General features: G+C 40.5%; 1 non-coding gene across 1 annotated transcript; it reads left to right on the top strand.

Annotated features, from left to right (window-relative positions):
• The first annotated feature begins 9,234 nt into the window (after positions 1-9,234).
• Positions 9,235-9,341, top strand: LOC122673135. The gene has a single exon (XR_006334612.1). It is a non-coding gene; the product is annotated as a U6 spliceosomal RNA (small nuclear RNA).
• The last annotated feature ends 206 nt before the right edge of the window (positions 9,342-9,547 follow it).

Here is a 9,547-nt window from a genome sequence, read left to right as displayed (position 1 = left end):
TGTCGCTCAGTCTGGCATGGGGAAATGAGTTCCAGGCATGGTGCAGGGGAGAGAACCACCGCCTTAGAGCCATGAGTGTGGTGGACACCGTGCTGGGCGTTATTTTCAATCTTGCATTCGAACAGCCAAGGTAGCCTCCTATTTACAAAAGAGGAAACTGAGGTACAGCGAGTTTTTGTAATTTGCTCAAGGTCATCCAATCAATAAAGGGTAGTTTCCACAGATGGTCACTGGTTTGCAGTGAGGTTTTTTTGGCCATAGTACTAATAAGCATTGTGTTAGAGCATTTTACAGGCACCCTCCTGGTTCCATCCTTACCTGAAACGTACCCTTTTGCATATGGGGAAACTGACTTTAAAAAAAAATTTCTGTGATCACACAGAGACCAGCAGAGTTGAGATTGTGTGTCCCATTTCAGAGGGATAAAAACCTCAAGGTCAGGTTCCCCCACCCACTGTCCCAGAGACCTATGTGAGAGCTTCAAGCTCTATGGGATGAGCTGACCAGGCATGAGGAAAACAAAGATGTTTTCATCATTGGAGGTTTCCACTGATTGCAGTCTCCATTACAGAAGTATAAAGTGACCCTCCCACCCCTTCTAGGAGATATATGTCTTGTTAGCTCATCCAGTGGGAGAAGGATATGGCAACCTACTCCAGTATTCTTGCCTAGAGAATCCCGTGGACAGAGGAGCCTGGTGGGCTGCTGTCCATTGTGGGTCACACAGAGTCAGACACAACTGAAGCAACTTAGCATGCATGCATTCATTGGAGAAGGAAATGGCAACCCACTCCAGTATTCTTGCCTGGAGAATTCCAGGGATGGAGGAGCCTGGTGGGCTGCTGCCTGTGGGGTCGCACAGAGTCGGACACAACTGAAGCGACATAGCAGCAGCAGCAGCAGCTCATCCAAGGCAAGGACAAACATTGTTTGTTGAATACGGTGTTTACTGGGTGAGTTTATAAGTGACTGAACACATTTTCAACCCCAGACTAGACCAGAGGGAAGTTGCAATAGTGTCTGGCAGTAGGTGAAGGGACTGTTTTCCTGTGACTTCCCAGATGAGAGCTCTTGCTTTCATTCAGCACACATACTGAGCCTGAGCACCCACACTGCTGTACACACAGGTGGAAAACAGGATGGGAACTTCAAAGGGCAGGAATGCCTTGCTTTCCTGAAAATTCCATTCTGAGTCCTAGACATCTGGGAATTGGCCAACCTCCATGCATGTGGAAACCATTGTATTTCCTGTGACCCCAAAAGTGCATCTCCCAGGGAAGAGCATGGAAGCAAATCACACTCCTTCTACCCCCACCTGCCTCAGAATCAGAAAAATGATAGCAGCTCAGCTCCTCTCCAGAAGAGGCCTAGGAAACAGGCAACTGCTGAAAGGGAAATGCAAGGGGAGCAGAAAAGGCTGCAGATCTGCCAGTCAGCCCCCTCCCACCCTCATCTCTTTCCAAGAACCCCCTTCCTTAAGTGTTCAGTCAGGGAATTGGAATGTCACCGCCTTGTGCTCCAAGACTGTGCTGCTGCTCAGGCTGATAAAGACAAAGACTGTGATTGGACTGTGTTCTGCCCTAACGTAACCCTGCCTCGCAGCCTCCCCGAGGTGACTAGGGGAGATCATGTGCTGCCCGATGTTGTCAAGATGCCTCTGAACCGCCTGCCTGGTGGTGTTGGCAGGAAGAAAGCTGCTTGGGGACTGACATCATCATCTCATGTGCTGAGAACATTGGCCACAGTGAGCCCTTTGCTAGAATAGACATTTTTACTTAAATTCCCATATGATCCTCCACAGATCTACGCAGTAATCCCCATTTTGCACAGGATAAAACTGAGACTCTTAAGAGGGTAAATGGTTTCCTGATATCACACAATCTGTAAAAGGCGTGGCTGAAACTCTTTTCTTACTGCTGTATGCATTTGACCCAGATTGTCCCCTCCTCACCCAGTGGGGCAGGTACTTGGGGCTGGTTGGGAAAACTGCTGCTAAATTTCTTTCTTCCCTAATTATCCCAGAGATAGTTCAATAAAATGTACAACAAATGAAAACCTGTGCCTTTTACACCATTAATAAGTGACTAATAAGTGACTTAAGAGAGGAATGAATGAATGAAGGTGAAGGATGAGATGTGATGAAGTGCCTTGAATTGTATCTGGCACATGTAAACAATAAATATTTACCAAATGAGTTAATAAAGAAAAAAGAATAAATCAAAGTATAAGGAGTGGAAGAATTTCAAGAGGTGCAAATATTTTAGCAAAACAGTTTCCCAGCCTCAAACTCACAGATAAGGTTTATAGTCCTGTCAGAATTTGAAATTCTTCTTTTTGAACCATTGGTGAAAGGTTTACTGGCCCCAGAAGGTTAGCAGTAGATATAGAGAAAATGGATATAGTCAAGCCCTGGTCCACAACTCACGGTGCTTCTTAGCTATGATTTGTGCAGCTGGCTTCTATCAATAGGAAAGGCCTTTCATTCCATTCAGTAAGGGATAGGCCTTTTTATGAAGCACTACACAGATTACAAAGTGCATAAGATATGGTCCTTCTTCCCAAGTGGGGAAAACATGAGATTTGGAGTCAAGTGTTCCAGGTTTGAGTTCCTGTTCTTACTGGGGTGCATATTTTAGCACGTTAGTTTACCTCAGCAATCCTTGACTTTCCCATATGTAAAATGGGTGCAAAATTACTCCACAGGGTAATTTTAAAGATGTGTGTGCTTAATCGCTCAGTCAGGTCCAACTCTTTGTGACTCCATGGACTAGAGCCTGCCAGGTTCCTTTGTCCACGGGGATTCTCCAGGCAAGAATACTAGAGTGGGTTGCCATGTCCTCCTCCAAGGGATCTTCCCAACCCAGGGATCAAACCCAGGTCTCCCACATTGCAGGCAGATTCTCTTCTGTCTGAGCCACCAGGGAAGCCCAATTTTTAAAATAGCAAGAAAATTTAATAATATATATATTTAAAAGGAGGAATTGATAAGTGGCAAAGGCTATTAATTTTATTTTATTCAGAGAGAATATGGGGCGTGTTGTCCCAAAAGCCAAGCCTAGCCTTCTAAACAGAAGAGGAACTGAAAGCTGTACACTTGAAATCTAAGAGGGATTATAGGCTGGAAGATTTCCAGGCAGCATAGAGCATGGAGGACCAGGGTTGTCCTGCTCGTTAGTAGTAGAGGAGCTAAGCAGGTGCCTCCTGTGCCTGAGCCTAGGGCCTATCTACCTCTCCCAAATGGGGCTATGGATATGTCACTTGGATCCAGTGGCTGCAAGAGGAAAGAGCATCATGGGATCCATGAGAACTCTGCTGTCTCACAGGTCTCATTGTGCCACTGCTCTGCTCAAGGCAGCCTGAATTCATTACAGCCAGCATTTACTGAACCTTTACTGGGTGCCAGACCCTGAAAATCCAGAGCAGACCTAATATACATATAGAGTTTGTAAACATAGAATGATCTGAAGGCTTAAAAGGGGAGAAACCTAACACAGAGGGGAATGAGAAATTCACCAGGAGGTAGCCTTTGGCAGAGACATGAAGGATGGAGTCCATTTTGCCTCAGATATGAAAAAACAAAATGGGTTTACACCTTTTGGCAAAATAAACAATAAAACTAAAACAAAAACAAGGCAGAATCCTACTGTGACTATACTGAATGCTTTCTATGATTATCTAGATTTTAAGAAAGAAAACAGTAGGAAATGCATCTTGGTCATTGTGGAAGCAAAAGTAGCCGCTAAGATTTTATGGCTTAGGCTTGACTTGCTTACCAGCTCTGTGGCCTTGGCTAGTCACCTCCCCTCCATGCCTGTTTCCTTGTCTATAAAATGAGTTTCTTTCTGCTTCCTGGAAGGTCAGAGTTCAAGAGGGCTGAGCTCATTCCTTTGCATTTAACCACACAGCCCTCTTAAAATTATAGGCCCGAGAAAGACTTCCGAACATCCTCCTAGACTTAGAAATGTCTGCTTTCTTCCTTTTAATCTGTAGAAAAAGTTGTGCAAGTGTTGACCCCTTGGGAACCAAGCAACTCTGTTAATTAAGCATAACCCTATTCTGTCTAAAGGCTGTAATTACCCTTCTGTGTCGCTGTCTCGCCTTGAGACTTCCACTGCTCCCTTGAGACAGGGTAACCTGTCAGAGCCCAGTCTCCTTAGGGTGAAGAGGCAGAAGGACTGCGATCTTAAAATCTGTTCATCAAGGATAAAATCTGGTCCCCCTGGAAATTTGTTGTAAATAATTAGTGGGGGCCCCATTTCTTTCCCTGGCCTCATGGCAATTCCAAGAACAACAATACAGAGGAAAGCCAAGTCTCTGAGGCATTTCCTGAATAATCCAGAATGCTCAAGTGTCAAGGAATTTCCCCATATAGCATCCAAATCTAACCTGTTCTGCTCTTTGTCCCACTTCACATTTAAATACACTGTAGAGGGTACACAGAAATTTTTAATTCCCAAAGTTGTTTTTTTTCCAGAGTTAATTGTCACTGGGAATAAAAACTGTCAATGCTATAAAAAAGAAACAAGAAGTTTTAATCCAAGCTAAATCTATTTCCATGGCTGAATGTAAATCTGTGAGAACCAGCAGTCAGTCATTTCAAGAAGGGGAAACAGGTGACTAGGGTCTAACCCTGTTTCTACTTCTAACACAACATACAGCCTTAGCTAAGTCATTTCCTTTCTCTGAGCTTCAGTTTCTGAATTTACAAACTTAAGAGGCTTGGATTAATCGATCTTTAGGTTCCTTTCTAATTATCAGTTACCTCTGGTATGTGTTTGGAGTTGTGCTACCTGCTGCCAAAATAGGGAGTGTTTTGAAACTAGAAGTCAATATCTCAGAAAACTCAGAATAAGGAAATCTATAAAAAATGACATTTGGAGCAGAGGAGATGAATAGACATTTTCCCAGAGACAACATACAGATTGTCAAGAGACACATGTAAAGGAATTCAACATCACTAACTATTAGGGAAAAGCAAATCAAACCACAATGAGATATCACCTCACACCTGTCAGAATGGCTCTTAACAAAAAGGCAAGAAATAACTGTTGGTATGGATGTGGAGAAAAGGGAACCCTCATACGCTGTTGCTAGAAATGTAAAGTGTGCAGCCACTATGAAAAACAGTATGGAGATGCCTCAAAAAATTAAGACTAGAACTACCCACTTCTGGGTATTTATCCAAAGAATACAGAAACACAAAGTTGAAAAGATATATGCACCCTTACGTTCCTCACAGCCATTTACAAAAGTGAAGAAATGGAAACAACCTAAGTGCCCATCAACAGATAAATGGATTAAAATGATGTGATATACATATACAATAGAATACTACCAAGTCATAAACAGAGACGAAATCTTGCCATTTGTAACAACATGGATGGACCTTGGAAGCATCATGCTAAGTGAGGTAGCTCCACAGAAATACAAAGGACCAGAAGAGACTACTATCAGCAACTATATGCCAATAAAATGGACAACTTGGAAGAAATGGACAAATTCCTAGAAAAGCATAACTTTCCAAAACTAAACCAGGAAGAAATAGAAGATCTTAACAGACCCATCACAATGACAGAAATCGAAACTGCAATCAGAAATCTCTCAACAAACAAAAGCCCAGGACCAGACGGCTTCACAGCTGAATTCTACCAAAAATTTAGAGAAGAGCTAACACCTATCCTACTCAAACTCTTCCAGAAAATTGCAGAGGAGGGTAAACTTCCAAACTCATTCTATGAGGCCACCATCACCTTAAGACTAAAGCCAGACAAAGATGCCACAAAAAAAGAAAACTACAGGCCAATATCACTGATGAACACAGATGCAAAAATCCTTAACAAAATTCTAGCAAACAGAATCCAACAACATATTTAAAAGATCATACATCATGACCAAGTGGGCTTTAACTCAGAGATGCAAGGATTCTTCAATATTTGCAAATCAATCAATGTGATACACCACATTAACAAATTGAAAGATAAAAACCATATGATTATCTCAATAGATGCAGGAAAGCCTTTGACAAAACTTAACATCAATTTATGATAAAAACCCTCCAGAAAGCAGGCATAGAAGGAACATACCTCAACATAATAAAAGCCATATATGATAAACCCACAGCAAACATTATCCTTAATGGTGAAAAATTGAAAGCATTTCCCCTAAAGTCAGGAACAAGACAAGGATGCCCACTCTCACCACTAATATTCAACATAGTTTTGGAAGTTTTAGCTACAGCAATCAGAGAAGAAAAAGAAATAAAAGGAATCCAGATTAGAAAAGAAGAAGTAAAACTCTCACTGTTTACAGATGACATGATCCTCTACATAGAAAACCCTAAAGACTCCACCAGAAAATTGATAGAGCTAATCAATGAATATAGGAAAGTTGCAGGATATAAAATTAACACACAGAAATTGCTTGCATTCCAATACACTAACAACGAGAGAAGAGAAAGAGAAATTAAGGAAACAATTTCATTTACCATTGCAATGAAAAGAATAAAATACTTAGGAATAAATCTACCTAAAGAAACAAAAGACCTATATATAGAAAACTATAAAACACTGATGAAAGAAATCAAAGAGGACACAAATAGATGGAGAAATATACCACGTTCATGGATCGGAGGAATCAATATAGTGAAAATGAGTATACTACCCAAAGCAATCTATAGATTCGATGCAAGCTCTATCAAGCTACCAACGGTATTTTTCACAGAACTAGAACAAATAATTTCACAATTTGTATGGAAATAAAAAAACCTCGAATAGCCAAAGCAATCTTGAGAAAGAAGAATGGAACTGGAGGAATCAACCTGCCTGACTTCAGATTATACTACAAAGTTACAGTCATCAAGACATTATGGTATTGACACAAAGACAGAAAAATAGATCAATGGAACAAATAGAAAGCCCAGAGATAAATCCACACACCTAAGGACACCTTATCTTTGACAAAGGAGGCAAGAATATACAATGGAGAAAGGACAACCTCTTTAACAAGTGGTGCTGGGAAAACTGGTCAACCACTTGTAAAAGAATGAAACTAGAACACTTTCTAACACCATACACAAAAATAAACTGCAAATGGATTAAAGATCTAAATTAAATGCAAGACCAGAAACTATAAAACTCCTAGAGGAAAACATAGGCAAAACATTCTCTGAAATAAGTCACAGTAGCATCCTCTATGACCCACCTCCCAGAATATTGGAAATAAAAGCAAAAATAAACAAATGGGACCTAATTAAACTTAAAAGGTTTTGCACAATGAAGGAAACTATAAGCAAGGTGAAAAGACAGCCTTCAGAATGGGACAAAATAATAGCAAATGAAGCAACTGACAAAGAATTAATCTAAAAAATATACAAGCAGCTCCTGCAGCTCAATTCCAGAAAAATAAATGACCCAATCAAAAAATGGGCCAAAGAACTAAACAGACATTTCTCCAAAGAAGACATACAGATGGCTAACAAACACATGAAAATATGTTCAACATCACTCATTATCAAAGAAATGCAAGTCAAAACTGCAATGAGGTATCATCTCACACCAATCAGAATGGCTGCTATCAAAAAGTCTACAAGCAATAAATGCTGGAGAGGGTGCAGAGAAAAGGGAACCCCATTACACTGTTGGTGGGAATGCAAACTAGTACAGCCACTAGGGAGAACAGTGTGGAGATCCCTTAAAAAACTGGGAATAGAACTGCCATATGACCCAGCAATCCCACTGCTGGGCATACACACTGAGGAAACCAGAATTGAAAGAGACACATGTACCCCAATATTCACTGCAGCACTGTTTACAATAGCCAGGACATGGAAGCAACCTAGATGTCCATCAGCAGATGAATGGATAAGAAAGCTATGGTACATATACACAATGGAATATTACTCAGCTATTAAAAAGAATGCATTTGAATCAGTTCTAACGAGGTGAATGAAACTGGAGCCTATTATACAGAGTGAAGTAAGTCAGAAAGAAAAACACCAATACAGTATATTAACACATATATATGGAATTTAGAAACATGGTGACACTGACCCTATATGTGAGACAGCAAAAGAGACACAGATGTAAAGAATAGACTTTTGGACTCTTCTCTGGGAGAAGGTGAGGGTGGGATGATTTGAGAGAATGGCATTGAATCATGTATATTACCATATGTGAAATAGATCATCAGTCCAGGTTCGATGCATGAGACAGGGTGCTCAGGGCTGGTGCACTAGGATGACTATGGGGGATGGGATGGGAAGGCAGGAGGGAGGGGGATTCAGGATGGGGAACAAATGTACACCCATGGCTGATTCATGTCAATGTATGGCAAAAACCACTACAATATTGCCTCCAATTAAAATATATTTTAAAAAAATAATATTAATAAGTGAGGTAACTCAGACAGAAAAAGACAAATACCATGTGATTTCACCCATATGTGGAATATAAAAAACAAATGAATCCAAGATAAATGAACAAACCAAAGGAAACAAAAACACGCAGATACAAAGAGCAGAGTAGAGGTTACCAGAGGGGAAGGTCTGTGGGGGTGGGAAATGGGCAAAGGAGATCAAATGAATGGTGACAGATGTAAAGGAAATTTTTTGGTTGGTGAGCATATTGTAGTGGGCTTCCCTAGTGGCTCAGATGGTAAAGAATCTGCCTGCAATGCAGGATATTGGAGTTCGATCCCTGGGTTGGGAAGATCCCCTGGAGAAGGGAATGGCTACCCACTCCAGCATTCTTCCCTGGAGAATTCCATGGACAGAGGAGCCTGGCATGTCCATGGGGCTGCAAAGAGTCAAACACAACTGAGCGACTAACACTTCCTTTCACTTTTCACATTGTAGTATAAACAGAAGTAGAAATAGAAGGTTCTACACATGAAACATATAATGTTATAAACCAAAGTCATCTCAATATAAAATAAAGTTTTAAAAAATAATGACATTTGTCAAAATTTAAGCACAATCACCAATCACAATACAATAACAAAGTCCAATTCAGGAAAATACATGCTTGAGCACAAAGAAAGTATTATTTAGTTCCTTGCCAAAAATTAAACTGAATTTAACAGGTTTTTTTGCTAAACTTATTTTACTTATTTTGCTGTGTATTAAGTATATTTTTTTAAGGGAAGCAAGCACATTTTATTAAAGGATGATACTGGGCCTACTTTTATTATTTAGGGGAAACAATGAATTTGTTTGCTTGCTTTCTCAACATATATGTAGTGCTCGCTTCGGCAGCACATATACTAAAATTGGAACGATACAGAGAAGATTAGCATGGCCCCTGCGCAAGGATGACACGCAAATTCGTGAAGCGTTCCATATTTTTATTTTTCACAGAACTAGACCAAAGAATTTCACAATTTGTATGGAAATACAAAAAACCTCGAATAGCCAAAGTAATCTTGAGAAAGAAGAATGGAACTGGAGGAATCAACCTGCCTGACTTCAGACTCTACTACAAAGCCACAGTCATCAAGACAGTATGGTACTGGCACAAAGACAGAAATATAGATCAATGGAACAGAATAGAAA

Source organism: Cervus elaphus, chromosome 16 (assembly GCF_910594005.1).
Source record: "Cervus elaphus chromosome 16, mCerEla1.1, whole genome shotgun sequence".
In the NCBI taxonomy this organism is placed as follows: Eukaryota; Metazoa; Chordata; class Mammalia; order Artiodactyla; family Cervidae; genus Cervus; species Cervus elaphus.
The sequence above is the reverse complement of the archived record's forward strand: the minus strand, read 5'-3'. Positions and strand labels throughout refer to the sequence as shown.